The sequence below is a fragment of the Dasypus novemcinctus genome, chromosome 2 (assembly GCF_030445035.2).
Source record: "Dasypus novemcinctus isolate mDasNov1 chromosome 2, mDasNov1.1.hap2, whole genome shotgun sequence".
NCBI classification, from domain to species: Eukaryota; Metazoa; Chordata; class Mammalia; order Cingulata; family Dasypodidae; genus Dasypus; species Dasypus novemcinctus.
In genome coordinates, this window is record NC_080674.1 from 141,469,266 (window position 1) to 141,486,852 (window position 17,587).

At 47.3% G+C, this 17,587-nt stretch overlaps 1 long non-coding RNA gene across 1 annotated transcript in view; it reads right to left on the reverse strand.

The window, feature by feature from the left end:
• Positions 1-77: 77 nt before the first annotated feature.
• The window catches only part of LOC111759817 (uncharacterized), a 54,349-nt gene continuing 36,839 nt past the window's right edge, over positions 78-17,587 (reverse strand). The window contains exons 3-5 of the long non-coding RNA XR_009181182.1: positions 3,866-4,016; positions 2,298-2,456; positions 78-531 (exon numbers count right to left, since the gene is read on the reverse strand). This is a non-coding gene — a long non-coding RNA (uncharacterized lncRNA). The remainder of the gene's footprint in view (positions 532-2,297; positions 2,457-3,865; positions 4,017-17,587) is intronic.

Consider the following 17,587-nt stretch of genomic DNA (forward strand, 5'->3'; position numbering starts at 1 on the left):
AGTGAAAGTCAAATGGAATTAAAAAAGAAAAAATTTTATATGTATCCAGAACATATGAGAAATGTCTGTTTTATTCAATTGTGTATTCTTATGTTAAAATTGTTTTTATTTTCAATTAAAATGTACAAAATAAAGTTAAAAAAAAAAAAACAACGGCATTCCTGTATTTTAAAAAAATATCAAATGGAGAGAGAAGCCATGGGGAGCAAGCGAACCTGGAGGAGAAAGAAGAGGCTGCCATGTGCATTGCCATATAATGGAAAAGTCAAGGAACCCCAATTGCTGGTAGCCAGAAGATATGGATCCCAGGAGGAAGCAGGCCTTCTAGCCTCTGAAACCATGGACCAATAAATTCCTGTTGTTAGGCCAACCCATTGTATGGTGAATGGGTGTCAGCTGGCAGAGCGATAGCATCAATGTCAAATGTCCAAGAATGGCTGGAGATGCTCCAAGCTGAGTGGGCTACGGAGGATTCCGCACTTCTAATAGGTTCAGATCCATAGTCTCATTTGAGCTTCACAGCTATCCAGGCTGGAAAGAATGAGACGTTTGGGGTTCAGAGAAGCAAAGCAATTACTCCAGGTCACACAACAAGCCAGCACCAAAGGCAGAGCTAGACCACATCAGCAGGGCCACTCCCCTCCCAGGAATTAGCCCACCCAGAGCAGGACCCTGGACTGCGGGACTGACCAGTGGGTGGTGGTTGGAGAGCTCTCCTTATGTCTTCCCTAGGTATCCTGGCCTAGGATATATTGGGATAGACTTTGGATTGAGCACCTCCCTATTTTTCTACCATTTCTGAGTTCTTTGGCAACGAGCTGAGCACTTGGCTTCCAGGAGGTCATCTAATTCTCACTCCAGCCCTGATAAATAGGTGCCTTTTCTTAGTCCATTTTAGAGATGATGTAGCTGAGGCACAGGACGTGAATCAACCAGCCCAAGGTCACACAGCTGGTGAGTAGTAGAGCTGGAATCTACAACGAACTTTTCTGACTCCAGAGCAGAGGCTCTTCTCTGCTCAACACCCTGCCTCCCACCCACTGTGTCTTTACTGGTGGAATTTTGAGATTGTACCACCTCATTTCTATGATAAATGCCCCAAAGTTGGGCATCCTCCAATATCCAGGGTTGGTGGTGACTTGGGACCTAAACTTCTGAGGCTCATCTCCCCTTGTGGGGAGGCCAGCTCTGACATCTGTACAGGGCCTCGACCCTCTTCCCCTCCCCAGCACCAGCTCCCATGGTGTGCAGGTGCACAAACAACCGCCCCACCAACGGCAGCCAACATCTGAGTACCCCACCCCCCCATCAATGGGAGGGCTACCCCATCCTCCTGCCTGGGTCCTTTTCAGCAGCTGGGTCCCACAGGGAGGGCCCAGGTATTCATGAATTTATAAAAACTCCCATGAGCCTGCTAAGCTTACTGGCATTTTAACCCCCTTGGTGGAAAGAAGCATCCTCCTTCCTTTGGATAGGATCCCAGCAGCACATGTGTGTGCCCATCTCTGTGTCTGTGTGCACACTTACCTATCTGTGTCTGTGTGCACATGCTTATCTCTGTGTGTGTGTGCTTGCACGCATATGTGTAGGTGCCTAAGTATGGGTCAGCATGTAGAAATGACTGTGATGTGCCAAACTGTGTGTGCACATGTCCATTGTGTGCATATCATGGAATCATTCATTCATTCAACAAACATTTCTTGACTCCATCCATGTTAGGTTCTATGCTAGTGCTGGAAACACAGAAAATAACTAGGCAACCCAGAGCTCAGAGCCCTCATACAGCTCACTGCCACGTGACATACCCTTAACCCCAGCCATTTAGGGGAAGTGGGGGCCTGGGCCATGGCTGTAATTCTTCAAGGGAGTGAGAGGACAGTTTTGGCCTCCTGGAGGACTGGTCCCAAGACATGGCTCAGGGCAGGGGTCCTGCAATTCCCACCTGGGTCCAGTCGCTGACCTTGTCTTCCCTGACCAACTCGCAGGCCCAAATCCCCAGGAGAACAGGAGAAAAAGCTATATATAGCTATAGCTCCTTCCATGGAAGAGGTAGAAGAGCTAGGGACCAAGATTCCAAAAGCAACCCGCAAGATCAAGCACAACGACCTCTCCTTGTTGGCCTAGACTTGCCAACAGCAGGACCGCCCTGCCTGCTGACAAGTCACAGTGCGCTCCATCCCCAGCCGCCCCCCCTTTAAAGAGGACCGTAGTGAAGCCCAGCGCGTTTGTTTCCTATTGCTGGTGGGGCAAATGTTCACAGACTTAGTGGCTTAAAACCACCAAATTTATTGTCTTACAGTTTGGGGGTCGGAAGTCCTAAAATCAAGGTGTCACCGGAGGGTCCTCCTGGAGGTTCCAGGGGAGAAGCATTTCCTTGCCTTTTCCAGGTCCTAGAGGCCACCTGCACTCCTTGGTTCACGGCCCTTTCCTCCATCTTCAAAGCCAATGCCACAGCACTGTGAAAGACAAGCACCAGGCGGTAGTTAAAATGGCAAGGGGAAGGCAAGCCAGCAGCAGCCAGTCTCAACACCAATTAGTAGAGAGGTGGCTAGATTTTCTAAAGGGTGAAAAGGGAAGGGAAATGGGGAAGTGGAAAACTACTGAGAGGGGTCTGGAAAAGGCCAGGAGGTCTGGCAAAGCGCTTACGGAAGGGGTCAGGCAGTTCAGTCTCTGAGAATAGTCGATTCTGTGGTTTAGGTAGCATTGGCTTGTTTTAGGTAAGAGCTCAGGAGGGAGTCAGGGGCCCACCAGGAGCATGGCCTAGCATTAGGGAAGTCACAGTAAAGTTTGGACATGTCTCTAGTGCAAAGTCTGGATGAGTAGTGGGGCCAAGCAAAGTCTTTTGCAAGGATTCACAGCGTCTTCAGATCTCTCTGACTGCTGATTCTGCCCTAAAATCTCTTCTTCCTCTCCCTCCTCACTCCTCTAAGGACCATTGTGATTACATTGGACTCATCCCAATCCTTAAATTAATCACATCTGCAAGGTGACCTTTTGCCCAGTAAGGTAACATACCCACAGGATCCAGGGATCAGGGTGAGGGCATATTTTCTGGGGCGGTGGCTTTATTCAGCCAACCACAGCCAGGAATGGTGGGACCTGACCAGGGTCTCTCAGCCTGAAGGGACCCAGCTAAAACCAGAGCTCAGATCGCAGGTCTCCCAGGGCTGGGTTCCTTTGGGCAATGCCTTGGAGAGAGAGAAAAGAGGCCTCCCCAAAATAAGCTGGTCTTCTAAAAAATGCTGTCCACAGGATGACCGATAGCACCTGGTTTGCTTTTAATCCCAACTCCACCACCTACTAGGAGTGGCCTTGGGTACGTGGCTTAACGTTCCTGGGTTCCTGGGCCTCACCGCCTCGCCCGTCAAGCGGGGCCGTAGTAAGGAGCTGCAGCACGGCCTGTCGAGGGGTGAGTGAGCCTGGGGTGGGCCACGTGGCCAGGGCTGTGGCACTGGGCTTAACCCGCCCCCTCTCTGGACTCATTTGGAAAGGAGAGCAGTGAGGACCCCAAGAGAGGAGGGACACACACGTGGACCCCGCAGGACCCACCGCCCCCGGCCCTGGGAGCTGTCTCCTGCTTTTTCCCAGAGCAGGGGCCTGGAGCTGAGGGGGCGGCTGTCCTGGAACTCCCCAATGGGTGAAGCCTTTGATACTTAAATGGGTCGCAGAAAGGGCACAAAAGGATGCTTTTTGTGTGAGAGGCCTCCTGCGGGCGAAGGATAGAAGCCCTGGGCAGGAAAGGGTTGGGTGGCTGCAGGTTGGCTGGCGTGGGGTGCGAGTGGGGGGCAGCACCGAGGCCACAGGGATTGGGTGAGTGTCCCCACAGCTTGTGGGTGCAGAAGCCAGTTGTGGAGAGAGTGCCTACCTCAGAGGTGCTACCACAGCCTCTCCCAACGGGAGGCCGAGGGGGCGGGAGGCTCCCAGGAGACTGGGAAGGCTCCCAGGGCAGATGGCATGAGCTCCGTCTCAGAAGAAGACCGTTCTTCTTTTTTTTATTTTATTGACGTGTATCATTCCTACATGAGCATACATAAACAGTGAGGGATAGTAAAAGTGGTGAACTTACAAAACAAAGGTGCATATCATCACACAGGACTCCCATACATCTCCCCACCACAAACACCTTGCCTTGTGAAACATTTGTTACAAACTATGAAAGAGCATTGTCAAAATATTGGTACTAACTGTAGCCCGTCATCTTATATTTGGTGTATTTTCCCCCAACCCACGCAATTATTAACAACCTGTATTAGTATTATATATTTGGTATCGTTCATGAGAGAATTTCTCGTATTTGTTCTGTAAACCACAATCCTTTTTCCACCACTGGATTCCCTGTGTGATACAGTCCCATGCTTTGCACAATCCGTTCAAAGTGCACGCTCTGTGGCTCTCATTTTCATCATAGAGTTGTGCCCTCATCACCTCAGTCAATGTTAGAACATTTTCATCACTCCAAAAGGAAAAATTCCATACTCCCTTAGACCCTCCTGTTTTTGTTCCTTAGAATTAATATAATAGGAAAGTGGATGTGGATTAAACACACTGGGCTCCTGCCTACCACACGGGAGGTCCGTGGTCCATTTCCTGGTGCCTCCTAAAGAAGACAGTGAGCTGGTGCGATGGGCAGGTGTGGCAAGCTGACTCAACAAGATGATGCAACAAGAGACAGAAGAAGAAAAACATAATGAGAGACACAATGAAGCAAGGAGCAGAGGTTCGCAGTGCCTCCTAAAGAAGACAAGCAAGACAGCAAGCTGACACGACTGGCAGGTACAGCAAGCTGATGAAACAAGCTGACACAACAAGATGACGCAACAAGATGATGCAATAAGAGAGACAAGGGAAAAACATAATGAGACACAACAAAGCAGGGAACAGAGGAGGCTCAAGCAATTAGGCGCCTCCCTCCCATATTGGAGGTCCTGGGTTCAGTTCCCAGTGCCTCCTAAAGAAACAAAGAAGACAAAAGACACAGCAGGTGCAAACAACAAGGGGTTGGGGAGAAATTTAAAAAAAAAAAAAAAAAAAGACTGGATACAGTAAGAAGAGGAGCTCTCTTGAAGGAGAGAGGAAAGATGCTTTCACGTTCATCTCCAGTACATCGAGTCTCCACTCAGCCCCCACAGGAGGCAATCATAAGGTCCTCGCAGGGGCAGAAGAGGCCCCCTCCTGGGGCTTCCTCCTCGTTGTCTGATAGCTAAGAACCCCTTATTGGCTCAGAGCCCTTCCATCGGATGCACTCCTTTGGGGTGTTTTCTTTTCTGGTTCTGCACACCTCTGAGTACAACGCGATTGTATGAGAAGCAGATTAGCACATGGCCCAGGGCTGCTCCCACAGGGGGACTGGGGCTGGCCCGGGGTTAGGGGGACGGGCTGGTCCCCCCAGGGCCCCTGCTTTTTACAACACCCACAAGACTGTCTCACAGAAGGCTGAGCAACACGGAGCCTCGTTGTCTCTGACTTTTTTTTTTTAATTTTAGCAAATTGTTTATTGTCTTTTTTTAAAAGATCACACAAAATGTTACATTAAAAAATATAGGAGGTTCCCATATAGCCCACTCCCCACCCCCGACTTCTGAAATACACAGAAACATTACTCCTTAGAGAAGAAAGACAAGCCCATTAAAAGAAACCAGGTGATAAGGTAAGACCACCCAATGGTCTCCCTATCCAAAGATAACCACAACTAATATCTGGGTCTTTTTTCCAAGTCTTCTTTCTGTTTATTTTGAACATATCTGTGCTCATGAGGCATGCATACCTTCTGTTTCTTTCATTTAGCATTGTTTACTGCTGTAGCTCCAGCTCTTGACCCTAGAGGACCTCAACAAATATTTGTTGAGTTAGTGAATGAATATACTAATTATTACGAGTATAATTAGTGAATGTTCTTCAGTGAATCCAAAAAGATGACAACTTTTCCAGAGCAGGAGACATGTGGTAGGCCTTAGAAGAGGACCATTGCTTTTGTTTTTGTTTTTTTTAAATTGTATTGAAGTATATCATTCAAAATGAACATACATAAACAGTGTACAGTAAAAGTTATAAAGATCATGATATGTGACAATCGGGGACTTACTCTGCGCTATGTACTTTACATACATTATCGCATGCGACACAACAATAGGCATTATTATTATTTCCGTTTTACAGATGTGTAAACTAAGGTAGTTAAACTAAGTTAAACTAAGGTCACACAGACAGCACCAAGCTTCTAACCCAGGTCTACCTGACCACAAACCTGTATTCCTAATCTCTATGTGTCACTGTCTCTAAGTGAACGTTTTTAGAAGAAGCATTTTAAATTATTTCATAATATTCTTTTAAGTAGACTTCGCCCTTCTTCCTTCACTTCAAATTAAAGTTATTTTCTATTCTTTCACACTATTTTAAATAATTCTATAGTAAACAACTTTATACATAACCTAACTCCAAATTTAAAGACTATTCATTATCAAAATCTCTCCAGAAATTGAATTACTGGTTCAAATGATACAAGCAACTCTAAAGCTTTTAAGACATGCTTTTCCCCATTCAGTTTTGTTTTGTTTTACATACGAAAATTAAATCTGCCATTTTTTCATTTGTGACGTGGCCCACAGCTTCCAGCTTTAAATCACCTCCCCTTTCCAGAAGAGTTCATTCTGTTTTCTAGAGGTTGCACAGTTTGATTTTAAATTATTCAACCCCTCAATTCTTCACCTCATCCCTTGGGAGTTTCCTGAAAAGAGGCCCACATTTACACTTCCAAGTGCCATCAGGAGTCCCTGCTATCTCCTCTGGGCAGGGGGAGAGATGAAAGAGAAGCCAGAGAGTGTGAAATACTGAGGCTGGTGTTTTTCTAATTACAGGGGAATGGTTGTCCCTTCTTCTACACATGAATGGCTTTCTCTCACAGTCGTGTTTCTTGTTAGAAGCTTCTAAAATGGCCTGACTGACTTGGAGTCAAGGCAGAATTATCCTAATGACAACTGACCTGAGAAAATCCCTGAAAAAGCTCAAAGGATACAAAAATTCTTACGATGAAATACTTGAAGTATCAAATTGGAGATGAGGGTGTCACTGGGTATAATTGGCTTTGGGGGAACTGGCTTTGGGCAAATGTAGTGGGGAGCCAGGTTGGGGCTGGGGGCTGGGAGACCTCCCCTCCCCCAGAACAAAAGACCACGAAGGGTGTCAGAGGGATCAGAGAAGTCCTCCCAGGGAAGGGGGCGTCTGGTGCCTCTTGAAGGCACCTGTCTGTGATCCTGCCTGCAGGAGGCTGGGCGGCGAATGGTGCCATAGGATCCTGTGCGCCATGCCTTGCGCGGGGACACCGGAGGCTGGGATCCAGCCCGCGCTCTGCAGCGGGGAAGACGGCGTGCCCTCTCCCGGTTCTCTCCACGGCACGCTACAGGCTGCGGCTGCCTGCGCTGTGAGGAACAGGGAAATGAAGAGCCCTGGACCAGGAGCCGGGAGGCCAGGCCTGAACTCCAGCTCTGCCTCGGCTCTTGAGATGAGGGACGGAATTACCTCTCTGAGCCTCAGTTTCCCCATGTGTATGACGAGGGGCTTGACCAGCTAACTCCTATGGTCTCTTCCAGCTCTGACATTGAGTCTCTTCTGAGAATCTGTAAGTAGCTCTGCAGAACCCCCCGTGTGCTCAGCTGGACTAACCAGCACTCCTCAAACAAAGTGTTTCAGAGTAACTTGCCTTTGGGTTCAGGGTCAGAGTGCCTTAGTGTGCCTTTCCCTCTCAGCCAGCTCCTTTCCGTGGGCGTGGTTATTTGTAAGAGCCTTGTTGAGTAAGCCACGTCCTCACAATCTGTTCCATATCTCTCTTTCCTCTTCCTGTAAACCCAGCTTTAATAATAATAATAATCAATGGCAATCAATCTCTCAAGCAGTGACCTTGTGCCAGGCTCTGTGCTGGCGCTTTCCTCATTTAACCCTGACAGCCATGCTACGGGGATGCTGCTGCAAATGCTAAGTAACAGAGGCCCCAACGCTCGTGATATACAGCCCAGTCAGGATTTGAACTCAGATCACTCTAACTCCAAACCCAAGCTCCCATAACTTCTCCAGCTTCTTCTAGAGGTAGGGACACTGAAGCGTGGAATGGTCATGCATCTTGCCCAATCATCCAAGGAATCAGCAAAAAGATGGCTTCCAGATCCTCCTGAGACCAGGCAAGGGCCTCCCTCTATTCACAAGCCCTCCCACCCATCCATCCCACCAAAGCCTGGCGAGAGGGAAGTAGACGTGGCTCAACTGAGAGGGCGTCCGTCTACCATATGAAGGGTCCAGGGTTCGATCCCCAGGGCCTCCTGACCCTTGTGGGGAGCTCGCCCACTGCTGATGTGCGCAAGGCGTGCCATGCCACGCATGGGCACCCCTGTGTAGGGGAGCCCCACACACAAGGTATGCGCCCCGTAAGGGGAGTCACCCCATGTGAAAGTAGCCCACCTAGGAGTGGCGCTGCACACAGGGAGAGCTGATGCAGCAAGATGACACAACGAACAAGAGACGTGGTTTCCCAGTGCCGCCGGATAATGCAAGCAGATGCAGAGAAACACAGCAAATGGACACAGAGAACAGACAACGGGGAGGAAGGGGAGAAAAATAAATAAAATAAATCTTTAAAAAAAAAAAGCCTGCGGAGAGTCAGTTGGTGTTTGGTCAGTTTGCTGTGGATCACCGGGCCCATTGAGCAACCCTCCTGTGAGCTATGCCAGGCTCAGGTGCTCCAGGGATGAAATACTGAGGGCAGAGCTGGAGAACTTAGCAACTGGAGTGCTGCGCCAGAAGGAAGCCTGCCTGGGGACAGGAGCAGGCTGGGCAGCACCCGGTCCTGTCAGCCTCAGGCTGGACCCAACATCTTATACTGCAAGGGCTGGGCTTTCTCTCCAGTTTTCACTTTGCTGGGCATCTTGGATAAGACCCTCAACCTCTCTGTGCTTCAGACTCTTCAACTGTAAGATGGAAAACAATGCCCGCAGGCCTGGAAGGAGGCTTCCCCAACGCCACAGCCCACCCACCATGGCTGATAGTCAACCAACGCCTGCTGCCTCACCTGGAAAAAATGCATTTTTTCTAAACCACACGCCAGAAGTAGGGTTTCTTCCCATTCTTCATCTTTATGGTGGAGTCTTCCCAGAGTTGGCATTTACTCATACACATTAAAAATGTGAAGAACGAGGGACATCCACAAAGAAGTCTTACGTGGTGACTTCCTGTGGGTTGGGAGAGGTGAAGAGGGAACAATCACATCCTTTGTTGTGCAGTCACTGTTTGTCACTGACAATGCCATTCTTAGGGAATTATGATATTAAGGGTTTAATCACCATTTGAGATATGCAGTAAAACATTTCAATTACAGTGTTTCTAGAAAGTGCTGTCCTCATCTGTTACAGGAATCTGCTAGTGTCTTTTAATTAGCTTGGTTCTAAGTGAGACACCTCCTCCGCACAGTACTTTTCTGAATGAAGCTACCCCGAAGTACTAATTAGTTTGCTTTTAAATGCTTAATTTGCTCTTCCAGCGCGGTGGTGAGGGTGGGGGTGACCTGCGGGAACTGGCCGAGGTCTCCGCAGGCAGGTATGGCTGCACAGGTTAGGGGTCCCCTGGCTCCAGGGTGGGGGAGGAGGGGGCTTCACCCTGTCACCCTCCTCCTCAACTCTACCTGCTGCGAAGGGAGCGGACCTTACCTACAGCTGCGCTGGCCTCGGCCTGGCCCTCCTGCCGAGCCCACGGGAAGTGGGGAAGGAGCTGCCTTGGAAGGGGACACCGCCCCATCCTGAGGACCCAGCAGGGTGCATTTGGCCCTTGGTAGGAGAGTGGGTTCAGGGCGCTCGGCGCTCCCTTCCAGCCGGGTCCCTGATGGGCGTCAGTGGTCATTCTTACAGGCGCTCACCAAACCCTCGGGGAGGCCCCTCTGCGCGCTGGGGGCCGGAGGGCCGGAGGGCCGCGGGAGGCCTGAGGGAGGCGGGGAGGCCCCCAGGAGGCCCCAGGAGGCTTCGAGAGTGGAAGCTCTTTGGGAGTTAGATCCCGCTGTGGCTCCTGCTGGTGAGCTGGCCTAGGGAGCAGGCAGGTGCGAGCCTGGGGGGAGCGCTGAGCCCGGGAGGCAGGGCCCGGAGGCAGGGCCCACACACAGCCCAGCACAGAGGCCTGCACGCACAGCCAGGCCCCGAGCCGGGAAAGATGCTGCTTATTTTGTTTATAATTGTTCTTTCTTTTTATTTCAAAGTAATTATGTACTTGTGAAATGTCGTGCCATGTAGGAATACACAGACTAAAAAGTGAAAGTTTCCCGTTATCTCAAATAGCAGCCCCCTCCCAGAGGAAACCACCAGCACTGAAGGCTGTGCATCCTTCCAGACCTTTCCCTATGGGTGCACACACAGCGCTTTCTTACTTAAATGGGACTATATTAAACACAAAGTTCTGTGACTTGTTTTCTCTTTACAATGTTACCATGTACATCCTTTCATATCAGTCAATACCTACAGAGAGCCCTCATACAGACTTAATATAGTTTATTTATACATTATCCTATTGACAGACATTGAGGCTGTAACCATTTTTTTTTACAAAAAAGAAAACTGCACTGAGCATCGTTGAGCATAACCTTTTCTATTTTGTGCACCTATAAAAATACTTACAACTGTGGTAAAAAAAAAATCTTTTGGTATCATTGTGCAAGTTTTCTATCTTAAATGTTCTCTGAAGTAGAACTGCTGGGTCAAAACTGTCGTTCAAATTTTAACAGATACTGCCAACAGCCCTTCAGAAACGGGCTGGACCCCTTGCTCCCACCATCTGCATATGATAGTACCAGTTTCCTTACATTGTTTTCAACACTGAGTATTGTTAGTCCTTTTAATTTTTGGCCAACCTGATGGGCAGAACAATAAGTCAATAAAGAGATGTGCCTCACTGTTTTCACTTCTGTCCTTAGTCAGAAGGCTGGATGGGTGGTGGAGGGCCCAGCCTGGCTCTCCCTGGCCTCCCAGAACCCCAGCTCTTAAGCCCTCCTGAGAGTCCTTGGGCAGACCACACGCTGCTCCCCCCGTGATTACGAGAAAAATGTTCTGGTCAGGACAACGAAAGCAGCCCGTGATTCCCAGAGCCCGAGGGCACTTGGGCAGGCAGGCCAGACACTGCCCACACCTCACCCAGCAGCAGGGACCTGAGCCCCAAAGGCTCCTCCAAAGCCCCTCCAGGGAGCCACGACCCCGGCACAGAGGCATTGGCCCACCCGGCCCTCTCCCAACAAGCTAAGCCAGCTCGTCCCAGCTCTCCAGGGTGGGCTCCTGCCCCACCACAGTGCCTAGGAGGAGGCCGTGCCCCCCGGCTCTCTGGCAGAACAGGCAAGCCCGAGTGACTCAGCACCGCCTGGCGCGTAGCTTGCCAACCCACGGTCGGCGACAGGCTGTGAGTCACAAATTACAGGCCTTCCACCCGAGCAGGCTTTGCCAGCCTGCGAGGCGGCAACGCTGGCAGAGAGCTGTGGTGCTCTAGGCTTGGGGCGATGGGGAAAGGCCCAGACAGGAGTGGCAGACCGGGCATGCACACAGCCGGCCAGGACCAGCTGACAGGAGCTCCGGCTCCCTGGCCACAGGGCCACGGCCCAGTTTCAGGGGCACAAGCCCAGTGGGAAGGCTTGGACATGCTCTGACGCAGGACCAGGAGGAAACTGGCTGGCACCAGAGCCTAGGGGAGTTTCAAAGCCAGCATCTTTCAACCAAAACCACGGGAGAGTCAAAAGCTGTGACGGTGGCCACGTGCAGTGGTGTTGGACTCTGGGAGGCACTCCTCAGCCTTCCAAGGTGTGTTCCACACCGAGGGCCTGGGACGCCTTGCTTACAGTGTGCAGAGGCCGGAGGGCTGCCGTGCCCTCCCCAAAACTCCTGCTTGGGGGTCCAATACCACGGGCCCATGCGTGGCATCGTGGCACATCCCTGAACCTTTTTTTCCCAAAGATTTATTTTATTTATTTCTCTCCTCTCCCCCTCCCCAGTTGTCTGCTCTCTTGTGTCCATTCGCTGTGTTCTTCTGTGTCCACTTGCGTTCTCATCAGGCGGCACAGGAATCTATGTCTCTTTTTTGTTGCATCAGCTCTCCATATGTGCGGCACCACTCCTGGGTAGGCTGCACTCTTTGCGCTGGGCAGCTCTCCTTGCGGGGCACCCTCCTTGTGCGTGGGGCTCCCCTACGCAGGGGACACCCCTGCATGGCACGGCACTCCTTGTGTGCAGCAGCACTGCACGGGCCAGCTCCACATGGGTCAAGGAGGCCCGGGGTTTGAACCCTGGACCTCCTATGTGGTAGGTGGACGCTCTATCAGTTGAGCCACATCCGCTTCCCCAGAGCCATTTTAACATGTTTGGCCTAGACAGAAAGGGCTTCCAGAAGTTTCTGAGAATTGGGTCATTCTTTCCTGCTAGAATAATGAAGCCAGCCATACCCTGCACCCCTCCCCCAACCCTGCCCCTCACAAAATTCCTTGAGTTCAAGAGCAGATTCTCAGCAACAGCTCACTGAAATACCACCTGAGCTCACCGTGTTGTACTCCTCTGTTGTAAATGTTGGATAGTGGGGCTGAAGGTGATGCAGACAGGCACAAGCGGTGAGGAAGGAGGGCCAAAGCCCGGCGTGGGCAGAGGCCTGGCGAGACCGCGTGTCTCCTTCAGGAGCAGTCGCCCCAGGACCCCGTGCTTCACGCTGCGGACCCAACCCTCAGCTCCCCGCAGCCCGCACACCCTCCACAGGCCTCGCTGTGCCGCCAAGGCCTGGGGGACTTGTTCACACGCCGCGCTGCGGCCTCAGCAACTGCAAGGCGTGGGCTGATGACTGGACCCTAGCGAGCATGCGGGGCACAATGGAGCCAAGAGCAGGACTCGTGAGAGGCGGACCCTTCCCTTGGCAGCTGAAAACCTAGTGCCATCTTCTGGGCACCAAGAATAACAATGGTCACCATCTATCGAGGGACGGCTGTGTTCCCACCACCATGCCAATGCGTCGCACACACGTCACCCCAGCCGGTGCTCAAGCACCCACCCAACACCGGGCGCCTGCGCCCCCGAGGCCTGGCCCAGCGCCTGGCACCGGGAAGGCACTCAGGAAATACTGTTGAATGAACAGTGAAATTGGTACAGATAAGAAAATGGAAGACCCTCCCAGTTAGTGTATTCTTTCTGAAAATTCTTTTCCAATAATTATTTTTCTCTTGGAGATGTACACTTGTGAAGAGCACATTTCATTTATTTTTAAAATTTGAAGCCCTTCAAATACACGGAAAAGTACTGAAAATCATATGGTAGATCAAACCCTAGTTTTATTTTATTTTATTTTATTTTTTAAGATTTATTTTATTTATTTATTTCTCTCCTCCCCCCACCATTGTCTGCTCTCTGTATCCATCTGCTGTGTGTTCTTTTGTGTCCACTTGTCTTCTTGGCATGCAACATGCGGCACCGGGAAACTCAGTCACTCTTTTTGTTGCATCATCTTACTGCATCAGCTCTCCAGGTGTGCGGCGCCATTCCTGGGCAGGCTGCGCTTTTTTCACCCTGGGTGGCTCTCCTTATGGGGCGCACTCCTTGCGTGTGGGGCTCCCCTATGCAGTGGACACCCCTGCATGGCACGGCATGGCACTCCTTGCACATGGCAGCACTGCGTGTGGGTGAGCTCACCACATGGGTCAGGAGGCCCTGGGTCCTCCTACATGGTAGGCGGATGCTCTATCAGTTGAGCCACAACCACTTCCCAAACCCTAGTTTTAAAAAGCAAAGGATTCAGGATAGGACTTACCCCTAGGATGGACGACATGGGACAGGGAAAGAGGACATGGTAGTAAAATGGGGCTGGTAAAATTCTAGTTTTTAAGTTGGTTGGAGGATTCACAGCATTCATTTTTAAATTATGCTTCGTAAGTCACATATGTTACATATATCATTCTATATTATTATGTATATTGTATAGAAATACTTTTAAAAGAAAACAGACACACTGTACCCACCATGTAGATTTAACAAATATTTTGTTTTATTTGTTACAGATATTCTTTTTTCCTTTTAAAAAATGAAATTTATAAATTCAGCTAAAGCCCTATCCTCCTCTCTTTTTCCCAACTTCCCTCCTGGAGATAATTTTTAACTTTTCTTTTCACATTTGTATATTAACCTTTAATCCAGCCACTTTACTGAACTCCTTAGTTCAAATAGTTAACCTGTACATTTTCTTGAAAATTTTTTATGTACATATTAATAAAATTACAGTTTTTGTCTTTTGTTGTAATTCTATTTCTTTTTATTTTTTCTGGTTTACTAGTCTGGCTAGAACATCTAGTACAATATTGAAGGGTATCAGCAATAGCAGCCATATTTGCCTCATGGCTGATTTTAAAGGAAATATCCCAAATATTTCACCATTAAGGATATTGCTTCTTGTAGGGTTTTTTTTTTTTACTTCTCAATTTTTAATCAAAGACTTTGTAAAACCTCAGTATATTATGCATATTTTGATAATTCACATTTCCTGATTGCTTTTGTCACATCTTAATGGGTGATTTTTTAAAAATTAATTCATTGAAATATATAACCACACACAAACACACACAAACAATTAAGTGTACAGTAAAAGTTGTGAACTTACAAGGCATACATGCATAACATCATACAGGGGTCCGATTCATCAACCCTCCATCAACACCTTGTATTGTTGTGAGATGTTTGTTACAAATTATGAAAGAATATTGTCAAAATCTTACTACTAATCATAGTCTTAGCTTACATTTGGTGTGTTTTTCCCCCAACCCACCCTATTATTATTTTTTAAATATATTTTTTATGACAGAAGTTATAAACTTATAAAACAATCATACACATGTGCAGAACTACCAAACAACACCCCTCTATCATCACACCACACTGTGGTGGAACATTTGTTACAGATAAGATAATATCATCTGATTGTTACACATTTTCCGTACTGCCCCATTATCAACACAGTACATCTTTGGCATAGATGCAAGAATATTATATTATTACTGCTAAACACAGTCCATAGGTCATTCCAGTTTATTTTTCCCATGCATTCCCAACACCCTGCAGTAGTGACATATATTTGCTCTAGCTCACACAGGACAATCTTGCATCTGTACCATCAACCACAATTCTCATCCACCTCTTGGTTTACTGTGCTATTTGGTTCCTAGATTATTCTCTAGCATTCTGTCAGTTGGCATTTACATACCTTGACTACCATTTTCAGCCACATCCCAATTTATAAACTAGCTATTACTCACTATGTGTTACCATCCATTCTATATATTTCCATACCTTTACAGTAAAGCTAATTAAAACTTCTACATACATTAAACATCAGTAGTCACTCAGTGCTCTTATCTCCTTTAAGAATCCACCAGGTCTTAAAGATATTTTCCTACAATTTCTTCTAGAAGTTTTATGGTTCTTGCTTTAGATTTCTTATCCATTTTGAGTTCATTTTTGGATAAGGTGTGAGATAGAGGTCCTCTTTCCTTCTTTTGGCTATGGATATCCAGTTCTTTCAGCACCATTTTGCCGAATGGACTGTTATGCCCGAGCTGTGTGGGTTTGACAGGCTAGTCAAAAATCACTTGACCATACCTGTGAGGGTCTGTTTCTGAGCCTTCAGTTTGGTTCCATTGGTCTATGTGTCTGTCTTTATGCCAGTACCATGCTGTTTTTACTACTATAACTTGGTAGTATGATGTATACTTTGGAGATGAGTGTTTGCTTTTCCTTTTATGATGTTTCTGGCTATTCAGGACCCCTTACCCTTCCAAATAAATTTGATAATTGTGTTTTCAATTTTTTTTTTTAATGCTGGTGGAATTTTTATCAGGGTTGCATTGAATCTATATATCAATTTGAATAGAATTGACATCTTAATGATATTTAGTCTTCCAATTCATGAGCATGGAATGTTCTTCCAGTTATTTAGGACTTTTAAAATTTATTTTAACATTAGGTTGCAGTTTTCTGAATACAAGTGCTTTACATTGTTGGTTAAGTTTATTCCTATTTGAGTTTTATCTGTCATATTTTATTTTTACCACTCTTTTGATACTTTTAGTTACTTTTATTGATATAATCTTCATTTATAGACTCTCTTCCAGGCCTGTCTTTCCTGTCTTTTCTTTTCAGGCTCTAGCACACCTCTTAGTATTTCCTGAAAATCTGGTCTCTTGTTTAGAAATTCTCTCTGTTTCTGTTATTCTGTAAATATTCTAATCTTGCCCTCATTTTTGAAAGACAGTCTTGCTGGATATAAAATTCTTGGCTGGAAATTTTTCTCCTGCAGTATCTTAAATATATCAGACAACTGTCTTCTTGCCTCCATGATTTCTGGTGAGAAATCAGCACTTAATCTTATTGGTTGTCCCTTATATGTGATGCATTGCTTTTCTCTTGCTGTTCTCAGAATTCTCTCTTTGTCTTTGGCATTTGACATCCTGATTAGTATGTGTCGCGGAGTTTGTCTATTCAGATTTTTTTGGATAGGAGTATGTTGTGCTTCTTGGACATGGATATCTATGTCCTTCAATAGGTTGGGAAGTTTTCTAACATTATTTCTTTAAATATTCCTTCTGCCCTTTTCCCTTTTTTTCTCCTTCTGGGACACCCACGACACGTATGTTTGCACATCTCTAGCTGTCATTTAGTTCCCTGAGAACTTATTCAATTTTTTCCATTATTTCTTCATCTGTTCTTTTGTATGTTCACTTTCTTTTTTTTTATTATTATTATTATTATTTTTTTAATTACATTAAAAAAATATATATGAGGTCCCATTCAACCCCACCGCCCCCGCCCCCCACTCCCCCCACAGCCACACTCTCTCCCATCATCGTGATACATCCATTGCACCTGGTAAGTTCATCTCTGATCATCACTGCACCCCATAGTCAATGGTCCACATCATAGCCCAGACTCTCTCACGTTCCATCCAGTGGGCCCTGGGGGGATCTACAGTGTCCCGTAATTGTCCGTGAAGCACTATCCAGGACAACTCCACGTCCTGAAAACGCCTCCACATCTCATCTCTTCCTCCCGTTCCCCACACCCAGCAGCCCCCATGGCTACCGTTCCCACACCCATTCCACATTTTCTATGTGGACATTGGATTGGTTGTGTCCATTGCAGTATGTTCACTTTCAGAGGCCCATTTCTTCAAACTCACCAATCCTTTCTTCTGCCTCCTCAAAAATGCTATTATATGATTCAATGTTTTTTTAAAATTTCATTTATTGCACCTTTCATTCCCATAAATCTGCTATTTTTCTATGCATGCTTTCAAATTCTTCTTTGTGCTATCCAGTGTCTTCTTAATATCCTTAATCTCTTTAGCTATCTCTTTGAATTTATTAAGGAGATTTGTTTGAACATCTATGATTAGTTGTCTCAACTCCTTTATGTCATCCAGAGGCTTATCTTGTTCCTTTAACTGGGCCACATCTTCCTGTTTCTTGGTATGGATTGTAATTTTTGGTTGGTGTCTTGGCATCTGGTTTACTAGAGTATTTATTCTGGGTCCAGTATTTCTCTTTAGTTTAGGGCTT